The sequence below is a fragment of the Watersipora subatra genome, chromosome 3 (genome assembly GCF_963576615.1).
Source record: "Watersipora subatra chromosome 3, tzWatSuba1.1, whole genome shotgun sequence".
Classification (NCBI taxonomy): Eukaryota; Metazoa; Bryozoa; class Gymnolaemata; order Cheilostomatida; family Watersiporidae; genus Watersipora; species Watersipora subatra.
In genome coordinates, this window is record NC_088710.1 from 51,871,726 (window position 1) to 51,892,119 (window position 20,394).

The window sequence follows — 20,394 nt, forward strand, 5'->3', positions numbered from 1 at the left end:
TCAGCTTTAGTTTGGCTTACCAAAAACTATAAAAGCCTGTTGACCAACAAACTACAGCCAAGAACTGTTACAGTAGCCTAAGAAATTATGCATACAAAAAGGCATTATGAGTTGTTTTGACAGAAATTCATTCACAAGCTTGTTGGAAAACATCAGTGGCTAGATGAACGCAGAAAAGTAAATAAACGCCAGCACATAAGGCAGAAGTTTGCATCATCGAGCCAGCCTTCTAACCTATCGTAATTCTCATTCACGGTTATATGGGAGATTAATGGTTGTCGCTATCTCGGAATAATGGACATTAGCGATTAGGCAATAGAAATTAGATTCCAAAAACACGGCCAATGAAATTTGTAACAACTGTCATAACAAGCTTATTGCTCCGAGTCTCAGATTGTCAACTCTTTAGAATGTGATCACGAAATGTCTGTCTGTCATAACACTGATGCAAGGAAAAGCTGCTTCAGGTAAAATGATAACAGTATCGTTGGCACGCTATTGTTTGTATAGAGCTCCATTTCTATAAACTACACAAGAAAGATATTGCAGCTACAACAAAGTTATGGCTTTTTATTAGCAGACAAATGCTTCTGTCGTGCTCTACAGAAGTGGTTCTACCGTATAGATTTGAAGTACAATACACTAAGAAGTCGCTTAACATCAAAAGATGGTTGATATTCAAGTAAGTGAGTGGCCGACAGGTGACTCTTACCAGCTAGAAATATAAGTTTTGATGCCTTTCTAAGAGACCAGTTTGAAACAGGTTTTTAAAGATGAACAAGAACATTTTAGTGAACTTTGTTAAAAAGTATCGGCAATTTTTTATCACTTGCGATTGTTGTTTATGTTTGAGGTTATCTGATTGCCCGGATGTTTCAAAATTAAAATCGACAAAACTTGATCACGGTTAAAATGCCCTGATGAAAAATACGTCCTAAAATGACGTCACTAGCTGCTATCAACGTTGCATTCAAGTTGCAGCATTCCACGTGTCTATTCTGCCGGTCTCTATGCAACTGTAGTATTTAATCACACTTTTGCTTATCCTGAGAGCTTTTATTGCAATCAAGTTTTGTCGAATTTAATCTTAAAGGTTGACTGCAACAAAATTCACATTACAGTTATTTGGTATTGAAAGATTCACTATGTCTTACTCTGTTGTGTTGTAGGTGCCAAATATGTGGAAAGGTGATTACAAGCTCTTAAAAGCTAAAAAACGAACAGAAAATCGCAGCCACACGAGACCGCCGTAGTTTGGATTCTCTTTCCAAAAAGGCTCAAATGTGACGTAGATGTGAGAGATGGTTTCTGTTTACACTTTCATGCAACCTTATTCGTCAAAATATTATCACAAATATACTTCACTCATTCAATAAAACTATGTCTATTGTTCTTACGCGTCTGTTTTATCGTCACTGTAATGCTGTCACTTTTAGCACTGATATCTTATACCGGTAACTTACCATGAAAAATCGTTAAACTTTTTAACCTTAGCTCGAAAGAGTACATACCATTGTCTGATAATCATGACGATACTGTTGGTCACCTGTGATAATCAAAAAGTGCTGCAGAAATTATTTGTGAAGTATTGGGTCACATGATCAGATTACGACTTGACGATTGAATAATGCTGTAACAAAACTGTAAAGTAGCGAGCATCTATATTCGATACGGGGTCTTCGGTAAAACCCGAAGTGTTTGTCATAAACTAGTACTACGATAAGTTTTATATTGAGCTTTGTATTGGCCTTTCAATTCACGTGAGAACATACGTGACAAGACGATAACCAAATTTCGTGGTTACGTCACCAAAATAAAGAGATTCCAATCTACGGCGGCTTTTTGTTTTTGAGCTTTTAAGAGCTTGTAATCACATTTCCACATATTTTGCACCTACAACACAACAGAGTAAGACATGGTGAATCTTTTGATACGTAATAACTGTAATGTGAATTTTGTTGCAAGTCAACCTTTAAAACATCCTGGCTGTCAGATCACCAAGAATAATTACCAATTATAAAAATACTGATAATAATATATATAATATCCGATAATTTCCACTAAAATTTGGTGTAAGTTCATTTTTAAACTTGAGTTTATTTCAGGGCGGGTGTTTGGTTGCTTACGGATATCCATTCTTACTGAGTCATACTTCAGTCATAATTAAAGCGGTGATGCAAGAAACAATGACTCATATGCGTGAAGTAAAAAAAGTAACAAATCAAATTCCACCTATAGAACTTGTCTGAATTAATCTTTTTGATTTATGAAAATGTAAAGGTTGAGCTGTCTTATTGGTTGAGCTGTCTTATTGGTTGAGCTGTCTTATTGGTTGAGCTGTCTTATTGGTTGAGCTGTCTTATTGGTTGAGCTGTCTTATTGGTTGTTATTAATGAGCATTGTTCATTCGTCACTCTATCTGTTCCACGGCGCAGAGACTAAGGATTCGTGCAATCATATTGAGGCATCAAAACACCAGTAGATGGTAGTGGGACTGACTAGCTCAGTTGGTTAGAATTGTCCCATAAGCTGACTATCATGGGCTCAAGCCCCATATCGGCCAAGGCTCTGGACGTGCCATTAATTGTACGTAGAGAATTTTGTGATTTTCTGTTAGCGCATTTAAAATAACAGCTTTTGTAACATAAAAATAATAAATAGTGCAAGTTATTATTTCTGACAATTTAACATTGATTCAAAAGTGACTTTTTATTAATGACGAATCTGTGAGTCTTTTTAAACGAGTCTCAAATGAAGATGATTTCAAATAAAAGATATTATAACGTAATTTGTAATCTGTCCAATGAGGACCACTCTTTTCGCCGAGTCAAATATACATAAACAGTTTCTCATTCATAAATTGCGAAGGATTATGAACGGAGAGCGTAATAGCTATCATTCAACTTGCCTGCTATTAATTTATGTATCTTGTGCAATGAAGGTACTAGCAGTACTGACTGTTCTGTGTGTCCACATAGTGAATTAGTGGCAATATACAAAATACAGTTACTCTATATAATCTGTAAATTGTATATAGACTCTATATACAATTTACAGTTACTCTATATTCAATATACAGTTATTGTATATACAGTATACAAGGATGATCCAATAAGTAAAGACAATTTTTTTTACTTACTGGATCACATAATTATATTGCAAGTTTACATACATGTTTATTGTTTACACACTTTACATAATTGACTCTCATATTAGTGCAGTGAATGAGGAGTCATTTTTCATTGGCTTATTAAATTTGCAACGAAATTTATTTGTTTTGAAAATACTCAGACTCCTACATACAAACATTAACGTACAATGATAAATTTAGCAAATACTTAATTTGTTTAATGAAGGTATTTCCAATATTTAAAATGTCTTAAAACAGTACAAACCCCCTTAGGAAACTAGTTTTGGTTGAACTTGTTGCTTCCTGGCTAATTATTACAGTGGAATCTTGGTTCTCGAACACTTCGGTTCACGAGCAACTCGGTTCACGAGCAACTCAGTTCACGAGCAACTCGGTTTTCGACCAAATATTTTGAGATTTGTTCGTCTCATATCTCGAAAATCAATTCGGTTCTCGACCAACCGGAGCATGCGCATCGGAATTGGAATAGCTCCGGAAACAGCGTGGAAACTTTCGTTAATAAACGGAGAAGCAATTTAGGCTTCATAAATTCTTTATAAAAAGGGAGGAACTATCTGGGACGACGTCTCCTCTACCGAAGAGATTTGCTAGGGAGATAACCCCTCCAGTCGAGTTACCCTAAATTGTTTTGGAAGAGGATTCTCCTTCAAATATGTGAAGTAAACATCTTTAAAGGAGTGAACATCTTTATATTTTCCAAATATAAACATCTTTGCTGTTTTTACTTGGAACGGATTAAAATTTACATATATTAATTCTAATGGGAAAAATGTTTCGGATCTCAAACAACTCGATTTTCAAACAACCTTCTGGAACAGATTGTGGTCGAGAACCGAGGTTCCACTGTACTTTAATTTCACTAATATATACAGTTAAGCTATCTATATACAGTCAAACATGGATAACTCGCCCACGGATAGCTCAAACACATGGTTAACTCGAACGGTTTATTTGGTCCGTTCCCACGTTATGATAAATTGCTATAGATAACTCGAACTCAACACTGTTAACTCGAACTGTCTTTTGCCCAACGGCTACCAAAATGGTTGTTATCGCTTTAGAAAATCACTTTATTCCAAGCCATAGAGGTAAACCTCAACTTTTCGTAATTCATAAGTGTCGTTATTACCACCATCGGCAAAATATTTTTGTCAACGACTTTTCTGAAGGTTTGGTGAAATTTGATTTATACCAAACATCCGCTTAGCGATCGCCCATCGGAAGCAAGGAAAGTAAAGTGGGATTCGTTAAGAGCAACTCTCCGAGGCAGTTCAATTAGAAGTTTTACGAGGTGTTACGGTACATTGTATATCACTCTATCACTCACGTTTTTTGAATGGATACTTATTGAACGTACATGTACTCTGTGTTTAGGTCAAACGATGAATAGTTTTCCGACGTTGATTCCGTATTGAATCAATGTCGGAATGTTAAATGTTTAAAATGTTTAAAACGTCTTAAAAATTGTTGTAATTAAATGTATACGTTGTCTTAGCTAAAAAAAAACTATTAATTGTTTGACCTAAACACAGAATACGTGTGTACATTCGATAAGAATCCATTCAAAAAGCATGAGTGATATACAATGTACCGTAAAACCTCGTAAAACTTCTAATTGAACTGCCTCAGAATGTTGCTCTTAACGAATCCCAGGTAAAGTGAGGTAATCTTTGCATAAACTTCAAGAAAAATCGACAAAATTGATCGTGGGTAAAACACTCAAAAGAAAAAGATGTCTTTTCTTTTGAGCATTTCAACAACGATCAAGTTTTGCCAATGTCAATCTAAAAAAACGTCCTGGCAATAACATCACCTCAAACAACAAACTAATCTCAAGTGATAGAAAAATCTCTATACTTTTTGATAAAAACGTTTTAAACTTTACATTAGAAGCATTTAATTTGAAACAAGCCATTTGTGCTTTTGATTTATACTATAGCTTGTATATGTACATGTATCTACTATTAAATAAGTAAATACATGGACTTGTGACAGTGCTCTGATAACTTGAACGCTCTGATAATTCGAACACTTTTGCTCGGTCCTGTGAAGTTCGAGTTATCCATGTTTGACTGTATTTACCTTTTTATCTATTTACCTTTTTATCTACTTACCTTTTCATCTATTCACCTTTTTATCTACTTACCTTTTTATCTGCTTACCTTTTTATCTACTTACCTTTTTATCTACTTACCTTTTTATCTACTTGCCTTTTTATCTACTTACCTTTTTATCTACTTGCCTTTTTATCTACTTACCTTTTCATCTACTTACCTTTTTATCTACTTACCTTTTTATCTACTTACCTTTTTATCTACTTACCTTTTTATCTACTTACCTTTTTATCTACTTACCTTTTTATCTACTTACCTTTTTATCTACTTACCTTTTTATCTACTTACCTTTTTGTCTACTTACCTTACCTTTTTCACCATAGAGTAAGTTGAGTTGAAATAACTTCTTCATCGCGCTATATTTCTTGCAGATATACAAGGCTCATGAGCAGTTTGTGACAGCAAACTTGTGATATACAGTAGAACCTCGGTTCTCGAACACTTTGGTTCTTGACCGAGAAAGTGGAGATTTGTTCGTCTCGGATCTCGAACATAAATTCGATTCTCGACCAAAGCGGAGCATGCGCATTAGAATTAAACGTTCGGAAGAGCTCCAAAAAACAGCATGAACACAATCGTTAACAAGGGGAGAAGCAAGGTAAGCTTCATGAATTCTTTACGAAAATAAAGGAACCATCTGGGACGACGTCCCTCTACCGAAGGAATTTCCTAGAGAGACAACTCCTCCAATCGAGTTACCCTAAATTTTTTTAGAAGAGGATTCTCCTTCAAATATGTGAAGTAAACGTGCCACTGTTGGTCATATTTTTTTTCCGACAATTTTTGATGTAACTGATCTGTTGCACTCTTTGCTGCTTCATTATCAATTTCTGCAATTTTTGATATTGTATCTTAACCTTGAATGTTTTCGATGTTTTAAGAGCAAAGCATACGAAATGTTTACTTTTTGTTTTCTGTTTTCATCATCATAGACAGAAAATCTTTTATTAAAAATAAACACGATCTATATCTACCCATTTTTATATATAGTATGTAGTATACAGTACCGTTTATGGTGTGAAATGTTTAATAAATACTTTACTGAAGTTTTTTTTCGGCATGGAACAAATTAAAATCTACACAAATTATTTCCAATGGGAATAATTGTTTCGGATCTCGAACAACTCGGTTTTCGAACAACCTGCTGGAACGGATTATGTTCGAGAATCGAGGTTTCACTGTACTTTTTTACAATATAAGTACTTATTTTAGCTACGGAAACATGACATCATGTTAAAATGGTTTTCTGCCAAGGTCACACAATGATACAACAGTTTTACATTTATTCCTGTAAAACAAACAAGACTGAAAAACTCACACAATTATTATTATTAGTAATTTCATCATTATTCACATTCTCTCATCAGAAATGGCAGTAGTTTTATATTGAAATCATTTGAGTTTCTGAGGTCTCCAGAAAACAAATTTTTTTTCTAAGAATTTTCTCAATATCTATTCACTTTCAACCAAAACTTACTTCTGAATTGATTCAAGAATATATCTATTTCCAACACGACAAGAATATATCTACTCCCAACATGACAAGAATATATCTACTCCCAACATGACAAGAATATATCTACTCCCAACATGACAAGAATATATCTACTCCCAACATGACAAACATATATCTACTCCCAATGTGACAAGAATATATCTACTCCCAAAGTGACAAGAATATATCTACTCCCAACGTGACAAGAATATATCTACTCCCTACGTGACAAGAATATATCTACTCCCAACATGACAAGAATATATCTACTCCCAACATGACAAGAATATATCTACTCCCAACATGACAAACATATATCTACTCCCAACATGACAAGAATATATCTATTCCCAATGTGACAAGAATATATCTACTCCCAACGTGACAAGAATATATCTACTCCCTACGTGACAAGAATATATCTACTCCCAATGTGACAAGAATATATCTACTCCCAACGTGACAAGAATATATCTACTCCCTACGTGACAAGAATATATCTACTCCCAATGTGACAAGAATATATCTACTCCCAACGTGACAAGAATATATCTACTCCCTACGTGACAAGAATATATCTACTCCCAACATGACAAGAATATATCTACTCCTAAAATGACAAGAATATATCTACTCCCAACATGACAAACATATATCTACTCCCAACATGACAAGAATATATCTACTCCCAATGTGACAAGAATATATCTACTCCCAACGTGACAAGAATATATCTACTCCCAACGTGACAAGAATAGATCTACTCCCAACGTGACAAGAATATATTTACTCCCAACGTGACAAGAATATATTTACTCCCAACGTGACAAGAATATATCTACTCCCAACGTGACAAGAATAGATCTACTCCCAACGTGACAAGAATATATTTACTCCCAACGTGACAAGAATATATCTACTCCCAACGTGACAAGAATATATCTACTCCCAACACGACAAGAATATATCTACTTCCAACATGACAAGAATATATCTACTCCCAACGTGACAAGAATATATCTACTCCCAACACGACAAGAATATATCTACTTCCAACATGACAAGAATATATCTACTCCCAACACGACAAGAATATATCTACTTCCAACATGACAAGAATATATCTACTCCCAACGTGACAAGAATATATCTACTCCCAACACGACAAGAATATATCTACTTCCAACATGACAAGAATATATCTACTCCCAACACGACAAGAATATATCTACTCCCAACATGACAAGAATATATCTACTCCCAACACGACAAGAATATATCTACTCCCAACACGACAAGAATATATCTACTTCCAACATGACAAGAATATATCTACTCCCAACACGACAAGAATATATCTACTCCCAACATGACAAGAATATATCTACTCCCAACACGACAAGAATATATCTACTCCCAACATGACAAGAATATATCTACTCCCAACATGACAAGAATATATCTACTCCCAACATGACAAACATATATCTACTCCCAATGTGACAAGAATATATCTACTCCCAAAGTGACAAGAATATATCTACTCCCAACGTGACAAGAATATATCTACTCCCTACGTGACAAGAATATATCTACTCCCAACATGACAAGAATATATCTACTCCCAACATGACAAGAATATATCTACTCCCAACATGACAAACATATATCTACTCCCAACATGACAAGAATATATCTACTCCCAATGTGACAAGAATATATCTACTCCCAACGTGACAAGAATATATCTACTCCCTACGTGACAAGAATATATCTACTCCCAATGTGACAAGAATATATCTACTCCCAACGTGACAAGAATATATCTACTCCCTACGTGACAAGAATATATCTACTCCCAATGTGACAAGAATATATCTACTCCCAACGTGACAAGAATATATCTACTCCCTACGTGACAAGAATATATCTACTCCCTACGTGACAAGAATATATCTACTCCCAACATGACAAGAATATATCTACTCCTAAAATGACAAGAATATATCTACTTCCAACATGACAAGAATATATCTACTCCCAACACGACAAGAATATATCTACTTCCAACATGACAAGAATATATCTACTTCCAACATGACAAGAATATATCTACTCCCAACGTGACAAGAATATATCTACTCCCAATGTGACAAGAATATATCTACTCCCAACGTGACAAGAATATATCTACTCTCAACGTGACAAGAATAGATCTACTCCCAACGTGACAAGAATATATTTACTCCCAACGTGACAAGAATATATCTACTCCCAACGTGACAAGAATATATCTACTCCCAACACGACAAGAATATATCTACTTCCAACATGACAAGAATATATCTACTCCCAACGTGACAAGAATATATCTACTCCCAACACGACAAGAATATATCTACTTCCAACATGACAAGAATATATCTACTCCCAACACGACAAGAATATATCTACTTCCAACATGACAAGAATATATCTACTTCCAACATGACAAGAATATATCTACTCCCAACGTGACAAGAATATATCTACTCCCTACGTGACAAGAATATATCTACTCCCAACGTGACAAGAATATATCTACTCCCAACATGACAAACATATATCTACTCCCAACATGACAAGAATATATCTACTCCCAATGTGACAAGAATATATCTACTCCCAACGTGACAAGAATATATCTACTCCCAACGTGACAAGAATAGATCAACTCCCAACGTGACAAGAATATATTTACTCCCAACGTGACAAGAATATATCTACTCCCAACACGACAAGAATATATCTACTTCCAACATGACAAGAATATATCTACTCCCAACGTGACAAGAATATATCTACTCCCAACACGACAAGAATATATCTACTTCCAACATGACAAGAATATATCTACTCCCAACACGACAAGAATATATCTACTCCCAACATGACAAGAATATATCTACTCCCAACACGACAAGAATATATCTACTCCCAACATGACAAGAATATATCTACTCCCAACATGACAAGAATATATCTACTCCAAACATGACAAGAAAATATACCAACTTTGCCTTGAAGGTTTTTAGGGCACATATAAAAACTAAAGTTTCTGATGTTTTCAAGTTCCATAATATTGATACTAACTTTCATATCTTGTTTTGCATATATTATTACAATACATATACTATATTATACTACATTATTTATATCCTTGTTACTTATTATGCTCCACTTTTACTTTTATTGTAATCTGGAATCCGGTCGAGGCCCTCAGCCTGAGATTTCCTAAACCGTCTACAATATTTTAGCTGATCTAAGCAGGGAAGACAATATAGGCACTGTCCTTTTTTTTCTATAAGTACTATGAAGTACTGTCATCTAATATTGCTATAATTACTATTAGCTATCATTATAATCACTATAATTTTGAGCAACGCTTATCGATGAAACTACTGAATGAACTTGCTATCATTAACTTTATGGTTAGTATTGATAGATAATATAATAAAAAAGTCTTAATAATAAATCGGTTGGAAATGTACACAAAACAATTTTGTATGAGCTATAAAATAAGATGTTGTAGAAGTTGCTGTGTTACTTTTTATGATTAACACAAAAAATAACGAAGCACTGAAACTGCTAATACATTACATACTATACACTATTCACTATCTACAGAGTTATTATAACTTCCCTTACCATACACTATTCACTAGCTACAGAGTTATTATAACTTTGCTTACTGTGGAATAGTCATCAGATGTTTTCTTTAATGCTCTATAAAGGGATTCTCAAGCGGCCTTTTAATAGCTATAAAATTATCTTTATTGTTATTCACCTTCTCTTTAAACAAATAAATCATAGAAATATACACAAAAGGTGATAAGGGTCCCTATCTATAGATATATTTCTCAAAGTATGTGTGTATGTGTGTCTGTATGTGTGTATGTGTGTATGTGTTAGAATAGCTTAGCTGGACAATGCTTACGCACCGTCATGGCTTATGGTCATTAGAAGCCTAGTGCTTATTGATTAGCTTACTGGAATTTTCCATTGGCAATGTGTCAGGCTAATAGTGGTAGGTGAGCAAGTGGTAGGCAACTCTCATCACTTCTCATTGTTTATAAGCTGATTTTTATTACAATTTTCCATTGGCATTGTGCCAGGCTAATAGCAAGTGGTAGGCGACTCTCATCACTTCTCATTGTTTATAAGCTTACTTTTAATACCCGGGCAGCGCCGGGAGGCGCAGCTACATGTAGTTGTTTTATTGCTGAGTCTACATTATTTATTAATTGTATACTTTTTGGGTACATTGCTAGTACATTTCTATAGCTAGTAAACTCACCCATTTCATATGCACGTATCAATTATCACTCATTTGCTACATCATAGGAATTTGTCTTTTCTTTCTAGTCACAATAGTACTACTTTGATGTCTTCCTAGCAGAATAGTTAACCATGTTGACCTGCATAATGATATAAATGACAAATACACAACCTTGTCTGACACTTCATGGGTGGAGATAAAGAAAAATTATTTATTTCATGGATTTGACCGGTCACATGGCATGTAGCACTTATATCCATCGTTAAAAAAATAATCATTTGCGCTTAGCATATGACGCCACAAGAAAAGCTGTGCTTAGGTTTCTGCTTATTTTTTATTCCAGTTGTGTTTTTAGTACGTTGCCCTCAGTTGTAACAACTGAAAATGTCTAGGAACCAGGTTTCAAAAACTGAATTTATTATGTGTTTCAAGAATCTTTGACCCCATAAATAATAGGCTTTGCTGATAAAATTCTATAGTTATTTATTACATACCGATCGTAATCCCTCAGCAACTGTTGAGCTGCACAAGTATGTATGATCTTAAGCGTTTGTGTCTTATAATTTCATAAACAAACAAGAACAAATGACAAAGGAAAGTCAAGCAACATGTTTTTGTTTCCAAAAAAATGAGTCTTTCAGAAACCTAAAAGTGACCTATTAAAATGCATGGTGAATAGCTGCTTGCATGCTACCTCTCATTCTCTAGTATTGCGTTCTCGACAAAAAATTTGTGAAAATATTATTTTACTAAAATTTGCATGTTGCAAATGAATTTTTGACCTATAAACAGCTCCAATTGTCTCTTGAGTAGAATCTAAATTGAATGGTAACACCCTAAAAATGTTTATTAACACTTTGAATCCTAGTCTTGTATATACAAGCAGGTCATCTGATCCTATACATGTATTGTATAGAATATGTATTGTATAATATTTGTATAGATTGTATTAGCAATTTTCCATTAACTGTGAAAGCACTAAGAAGGGAACAAATAGTTTTGAACTAAATGTTTTATTGATGCTGTAACTCTGTATAAAATAGTGAAAAACTAGAAATCAAATAGTTTGAATAGGGCCTACTTCATAATTCACAGTTTCTCGAATAAGTGATGTTTTAGAGGCAGCTGAAGAAACATAATTATAGCCGTATACGAAGTCTTATAGAGGGCTGTAAGTCTTATAGAGGGCTGTAAGTCTTATAGAGGGCTGTAAGTCTTATAGAGGGCTGTAAGTCTTATAGAGGGCTGTAAGTCTTATAGAGGGCTGTAAGTCTTATAGAGGGCTGTAAGTTTTATTATGAATAAAAAAACAACTAGTTTTAGTGTAAAGCTCTTGTTGTTCAGCAATTTTCAGCTTTCATAACCAGAACTTATATAGTGTGTCATTAAAGACTAGTGTCCCGGCAGCCACCATTTTTCCTTTCTCAGGTAATTAGAAATACCGTCAGTATTTTGATGATTTCTCAAAAACTAATACTTCAATCAACTTGCAACTTTTAAATTTTACTTAAAACATATCACACACAAAGTCGTCAACTTTTCATAATTTCAGCTAAACTAAAAGTACAAAAAAAGCGAATCTGCGTAGCCGAGTTTTCGCTTTGGCGTAGAATCTGATGAGAACACAAGACTCTGATTTATCACAGGTGCAGGTTTTATAGTGTTAGCAAGTTTTTTGTAGGACATGATATAAACCTTTCTTTTCCTAACGCACTAATATTAACGTTACACAAGTGAGAGGTACTGTAGCACAAACCTTCTGCAAAGAAATAACATGAACCATAACTTTATCATTTGTAAAAAAAGTATAAAACTTTGCTAAGCTGTCTGAAAGGAGTACCAGATTAACCTGAACTCGCAACTTCAACTGTAGCTGAGTTGTTCTGCTGACCAGTCTATTTGACAGAGAGTTTGATTCTGTTCAGTCGTGCTCTCCTTCTTTTTACATGAAAAAATACAAAGTAGAAAGAGTTGGATAGAAGATTTGATCTTTCGACCCGCATGTACAAAGAGGTACTCTGTCGGTTCTCTTCCATATATATTGATGAAAAAATTCATTAGTTGACTCATTGTCATTTTTAGGAAGTATGAAGCTTCAAAGATCAGCTTCTTCCTTTATGTATGAGTGTCTCGGGTAGCTTAACCACTGTAACTATTGCCAGTTGTTAACATTTAACTTGTTATTAGCAGGTAATTTTTAATTCATTTCTAGTCACTACCATATACAAGAATCAGTTACATATTTAAGGGGAAATCATGCTAAAACCTTTATAAGGACAAATTTATTCAAAGATAAAAGTTTAGATGAAAAAGACAAATTTTCAGGGTAGTTTAGGTGAATCATATCAGAGGTGAAATCAAGGTCAAGGTTGTACACACTATCAGATACTCAGTGAAGCAATTCATGCCTAAGGAAAATGACAAGCCAACTACCAGTTGCACTACTATTTACATTTCAAATGATACACGGATAGTTTGAAATCTCATTTGTTTTAACAGGACAATTAATAGTTGATTAAAAAGCCATCAAGCATTGACAACAGCAATTACTGAATATTGATTGTCAATAACTATAATGCTTGCACAAACAACGAATAATTATGAACCTTAAAACTTCTATCAGCTTTATCAAATTTATCAGCAATAGTAACCGAACAATATAATATAAAATCAAATGCCTCAACAGGTTATGTCATAATTTTTGTCTCAGCGACTGCATTGGTTAAATCTGCGTGTCATTTTATTTTATTCCGTTGCTGACTGAAGGGTAGACTGAACAACGATAGGTAGACAGGACTTATAGACAGACTTAAAAATTATGGTAACTGGCAACCGTGATAATTTCGCTTCATTGAGTGTGATGCAGGAAACGGACACGCCGCCCATGGTGCATCTGGGCACAAGGCAATGATTGTTGGCAGAATTTTTGCAGCTGTTTCAGTTACTTCACATCTTGATTGATTACTATTTAATTATGAAATTTGTTAAACACATACTGATCACAAACTTGCAGTTACTAGTGCTTGTCGCATAGAAATATTATACTCCGGCAGTTCCGTCAGCTCTGGCAGCAGTATCTACTGCTGCCAAGATTTTGCTGAAGTACGCTGCCGGGATAGACTGTCAGGATGTCTATGTCTAAGCGAGCTTTAGTTTCCTTTTGGCATGTTGATTATTTTGCCATCAGTGAGACATAAGCATTGTTTCTTTAACCACAAATCTCCAAGTGTCAGAGAATGACTGCGGTTTTGCTCCAGATTTCACTCTGTCCTCTGACCATGTGTTAATCAGCTTATACCTGCGACAAGCGAGCATTTACCGATATCCCAGAGTCATGAGAGTTGAGACGCGTGCACTCAGTGCAAAGTCAGTTAAAATTATTTTTGTGTCATGATTTTGGCATAATTTTTTGCTTTTAGCAATAATAAAGCTGTTCATAGGAGTAACACACGGTTGGCTTAAAAGAATTCTATCAGTGAACTACAAATTTTTTACGCGTCTAGCAAAGGAAAAAACATGAATTAGGCTAATGCTGATGATATATTAAAAAGGAGGCAGCACACGAGAGGGCAGTTCTGGAACATGATACTAATTGATTGAAACGTGCGAATAATGATGCTAAGCTACGTCGTCTACGGCAGCATTTCTTATAATTGTTTTCTCCTGATAATATCAACATCCAGCAGGGTTTAAAGAACTTCAAGATTTTCAAGCATACTTATTATTAGTATAACAAAAAATCTCAGCTCTCAGTCTATTAGTATACCGGTATCCGGTAAAGTCCACTTCCCTCAGATATTCAGCACTTTCCGGAATATTCGCGCAGATTCTGACAAAGCAGAAAACAGTGCTTTATCCACCTTCTTCCTTCTCTGGATATGATAATTATGTTATTACAGGAGGTCTTTAGTACAATTTTTAGGGTTGGTTTCAAGTGAGTCTAGGCCCTATCTAAGAGCCAGATGGTTGTCACTGTCATTTTCTATTGTAAGGCCCTTCTCAAAATTTGTGCTGTCCCTAGAATTACCATTTTGTATTGTTTCGAAGGACATGTCTGTTTCTACATCTGGCAGGTATGAGAACATTCTGGAACTTATTGTTACAAAAGCTCCAATGACAATGAGTATCATCTTTAGACCTGCATCCTACAATCATCAGAGCTCATAGCCCAGTTTTCTGTACTTCTCCATCTTTTCTTCTTTAATAATAATAATTACATGTATAATAATAATTATTATTATTATTTGCACCGCTCTCAAGAAGTTTGTCACAGTTCTAAGAAAATAAAAACTTTATGACATCTGGTTAAAACATTTTCTTGCTAGTGATTGTACAAACAGCTGTTGTTGCTGCAGCTCTTTTTTACACACAATAAATAAATCTATGCTGAAACATATTAGTTGGAGGCGCTATCAATAGTCAGGCTCATTACATCTCGAATAACAGGGAAAATTAATTTCTGTGAAAACAGTTTACACATATAAGGTATGCGGCAATTATGAATCATAAGTATATCTGCACTGAGTGACTGATACAACAACAGAAATAATGATCTTGTCTTTTTATGGGCATCAATTTTGTCATGATTTTTAATAGATGCACAAGTCAGCTCATTGCAATTGTGTTCATTGCAAAATCCTTTTTGCACTGAACACGTTGATGCGTTTAGTGATATACATATTGAACATTACATTGTTTACATATTTGTTGGTATTTGCTGATTGTTGTACCTTTGAATAAAGGTCATCACTTTAAAATATCAATAAAAATATTTTGTTAATGTTCTTTTCAGATATTAGTTTGTGAGAGTCAAAATTAAAACACCACTGGAACCGCAATGGCTGGCTTGAGGTAACATTTCTAGAGAATGAAGAGGCAGAACGATATACATGTATCTGTTTATATTCACAAAGTGCTAAAAACCACTGATCTATGAAGTCTTCAATAGACGGATTGATCAGCCTTTATATCTCTTCAAGACACTAGTAGAATTAAAATGCTCTCTAATAGTTGCAATAAATACCTGAGTTATATTTGCTAATAAACATCACTCCTATATACTAATAATAATGATATTATCGTAAATAAGTTATGAAATATAATTCACGCTGTAAAATTTTAATGATATACATGTATTGACTGAAGTGTAACTAAACACAACATTAATCTATTATTTTCATAATGGAAACGCTTTGTACTGCAAAGAGCATCTAAGCGAGGTGTTATTGTACAATAATGATTGTATAATAGCAATTAAAAATAATTCAAGTTTGGACAGGTGGCAAATTTACCTATTCTTAATTTTCAAGTTGCATTTACATAGCATAAAGGTGATGAACTCTTGGCAATAAATAGCAATGCTAGTTATATAAGTATAATAAAAGGTATAGAAATAAATGAAAATTATAAATATATAATTTCATGGTACACATCTACAGCTGGTAAGACTTGTGTGTCTGTAGTACACATCTACAGCTAGTAAAACTTGTATATCTACGGAAGAAATTGTATTCGGCTACAATAAGTAAAACCACTGCAGCCACCTGCAATGCATGATCTTTTTTGGGTTCACACATAACCAAGGTTAAGGTCTACCATTTTGCTCACTGCCCATAACTTCAATCATGTATTTAAGATCTCGCTTAGACAAAAGTCATGTAGGTTGTGACATATTTAACTTGGTTCAGATTTTTTAATAAGACTTTATTTTAATACTTGTTGGAATAAAGAACTTGACTATGATAAAACATTTTTAATGTTTAAATATTACTGCTTTTCCACTGATATGAACTTGGTGTACCACCATAGCTCAGAAGTTAAATTACTTTCTTGGCTAGATTATAAGTTGTCTTCTCTACACCTTGTTATATCCATAATACAAGCAAACATTTTATCTGCTGCTTGTTTGCGGTGCCGAATTTCTTCTGGTGTTTTTAAATTTAGACTTGTATGTAGTGTAATATGGTCTGTCTAAATATCATAGACAATTTATTACACATTTATACATGTGCAGATTTCACTAGCCCAAGCACTGGTGTATTCCTCAGCTCATAGTTCTGGTGCATAAGATGTTCAAAGACTGTATATGACTTAAGGAGGTGTTCAGAGAATGTACACAACTTATGGAGGTGTTCAGAGACTGTACACGATTTAAGGAGGTGTTCAGAGACTGTAGATGACTGACATGATTACTTTTTCGATGAATGAAAATAACTGTAGCAACTTCTTTTATAAATGTTAATTAAATTGTACACCCAAATGCATTCAATTTCTAGCAAGGCACTAGAAGTGCCAGTTTGTAGGCTAGTGAGTTTTTAAATTCTGCTGAAGTAATAAACATTATGCACTATGTATAGATGAACTTGCATATACATACAAAAAATGGTTATGAAGTGCCAATCAATTCGGGTTTATGAAATGGCAAGGAGTTGTCATTTCAAACATATCAGCCATAGTCTCAAGTTTCGATAACTCCCACAACACCAACTGCATAGCATTTACTAAATTTATGTTATAGGCATTTGTTATAAAAAACTGTAAGAGTATAGAAAAATTACTGATTATTATAAAAATTACTGGTGATCTTTTCCTATACAAAAATCATAGAGATCCATATAAACAAAGCGAGGTACGTGTACTTCACATTATTAAGAGGCTGATAGGTGTCTGTGGAATAAAAGCATTTTATCTCTCAGTGCCTCAATAGAAGTAAATCGCAGTATGTAATGCTGAACAAAAGAGAACACAGTGTTAAAACTATACCTGCGGTATATTAACAGCTCTGTCAAATGATAGCAGCTTCAATTAGAAAGGAATATTAGCAGTTGATACTCAAGCAGACCGAACAAGCAAGCAACAGCAAATAAAGGTAATAACAACGACTAAAATTCCTAATAACAGTAGCAGCTACAGACACTCATATACTATATTAAAAGTTTTGGAGATAAATGATTGAGAAACCAATTGATGAGAATTTATCGCGTTCTTAACTTGCCCATAACAGAAAATTAAAAAAGCACAGAACTGCTAAAATTAAAACGCTATAAAATTTGAAATAGGTTTAAAAATTAAAAAGATAAGACTTGCCTTAGATATGGAACATAAGTATAAAGACAAATCATTAAATATAAAGGAAGTAGTATTGTCAATCAGGTTGTTAACTAAAGTGTGTACATGTAGTTGGTGACTAAAGTGTGTAGTTGGTGACTAAAGTGTGTAGTTGGTGACTAAAGTTGGTGATTGTTTCCTACTGGAATATAGTTATGTACAAGGTAGAATGACTATAATCTATCACCTAATGACAAAAAAAAAAGTTTTGTTGAAAAAGAAGAGTGAGCGAATATAAAAATGAAATGTATTAGTTTGTTAGAAAAAATAAAAAGACCATATATTGGTTATTATTCTAAAAGAATAATTTTGAAGCAAATGGTGTATTGAGGAATAATTTAAACAAGGTTATTATAAATATACATACACTGTATTAAATAGCAAAAAATAAATTGATAATAAAAATTAATTACTGTCTTTTTATTTAAAAATGAATAACGATTGTAGTGATTTTTATAGAAGGCTTTTTTCACATAAATATGTCAAACACGGAATATTGCAAAAAAGTGTCCATTTTTTCATTGTAATACTATTATCCATTTATTATTTTAGGCTAATTGTTTCAAGCTTAAAGAGGTTGTCAACTTGAAGGAGTTGGTGATTGATGTTAGGGTTGTCTATCTTTGTAAGGATGACTCCTCATGTATTCATCCGTAATGTGATGTAGTCAAGGTAAAGCAACTCCTAATATGTTACTACTTTCCAGTCTATGGTGGTGAAAATCTTTTGTGATTTGAGTCATTATATACCCATGTGCCACCTTTTACTTCAAAATTTTTAGATTACATCAAGTAGGTATTTTGACTTGTTTTAAATTCCATTACAAACTCCGTTCGAATCCAATACAAACTCCATTAAAATCCAGTACAAACATCATTTGAATCCATTACGGACTCCAATAGAATCCAGTACAAACTCCATTAGAATCCAGTACAAACATCATTTGAATCCATTACAGACTCCAATAGAATCCAATACAAACTCCATTAGAATCCAGTACAAACATCATTTGAATCCATTACAGACTCCAATAGAATCCAATACAAACTCCAGTCGAATCCAATACAAACTCCATTAGAATCCGATACAAACTCCATTCAAATCCAATACAAACTCTATTTGAATCCAATACAACCTCAAATGAGAAACTCATGGTTAATTATGTAGCGCTTGATGTTGATAGTCAGAATACCTGTGAGATTCAACTTCAAGTATATTATGTCCCAATTTCGAATAGATATACTAGCCATGCTATTGTTGCTACGCGTTGGATGTTAGATCAATAGAAGTGCAATGTACTAAAGTAATAGAAAAATTGTTGCAGTCAAAGAATTGCTTTTCTTAAAAAGATTTGTTAACTGTTATATCAGTTACTGGTAAGTAAATGGCAGAAGCGATGTAACATCACAATTTTCAGATAATAAAATTATTATCATGTTTTAGTTAAAATAAGCAAGCTTTAAAATATCCAACTGATTAACTTTGAACAACTTAATAAACGACTTTGGCATCACAAGGGAATGCCTCGGAATAGTTTTGTTATAAATTAAAAAATATTATGAGAAAAAAATGGTTAACTTGCATGTTGAGTGTAAGCAAAAAAATTTGACGATGTTTTATACACCTTTAGTTTTATTACTGAAATGCTTTTTTATACAACTGATACATTATAACTATCAGTCGTGAAACTGACAACCAGATGCCGCGAAATTCAATAAGCCAAATTAGTTAGGTGATCAAAATTACTATAAAATTTGATACTCAAACATTCAACATTGTAAGGCTATAGAACTAAAGAGTGATAAATCTATTAAGCACTGTAACCTCTAAAATTAGATTATATACACGAAAAAAGGCAGCTCTTTAAGTTGTATTGCTTCACTGACTCATTCAATGGTCAATAAATTATATTTTTTGTTCCCTTTTTTAAAGTCATAGAAGGATTCACATGCAAGCAGCAAAAGTTTTGAAAAAAATCAATTTATGTATGTGAATGAGTTAACTAATTTTTTTAGTAATTTTGAAAAGTCAAGCAGACAGCTTAATTTTAATTAGATTTAAATTCATTGAAGTAAGTTGTCTTCTCGTTATTTGTGTTGCGATCGACCTAAGGCTTCATCTCACCTCAGCGCTTCATCCGAGGTTTCTTTGGCTAGCCAAACGCTTCATGACCGATGGGTAATTGTTTGCTCCGACATAGACTTTACAA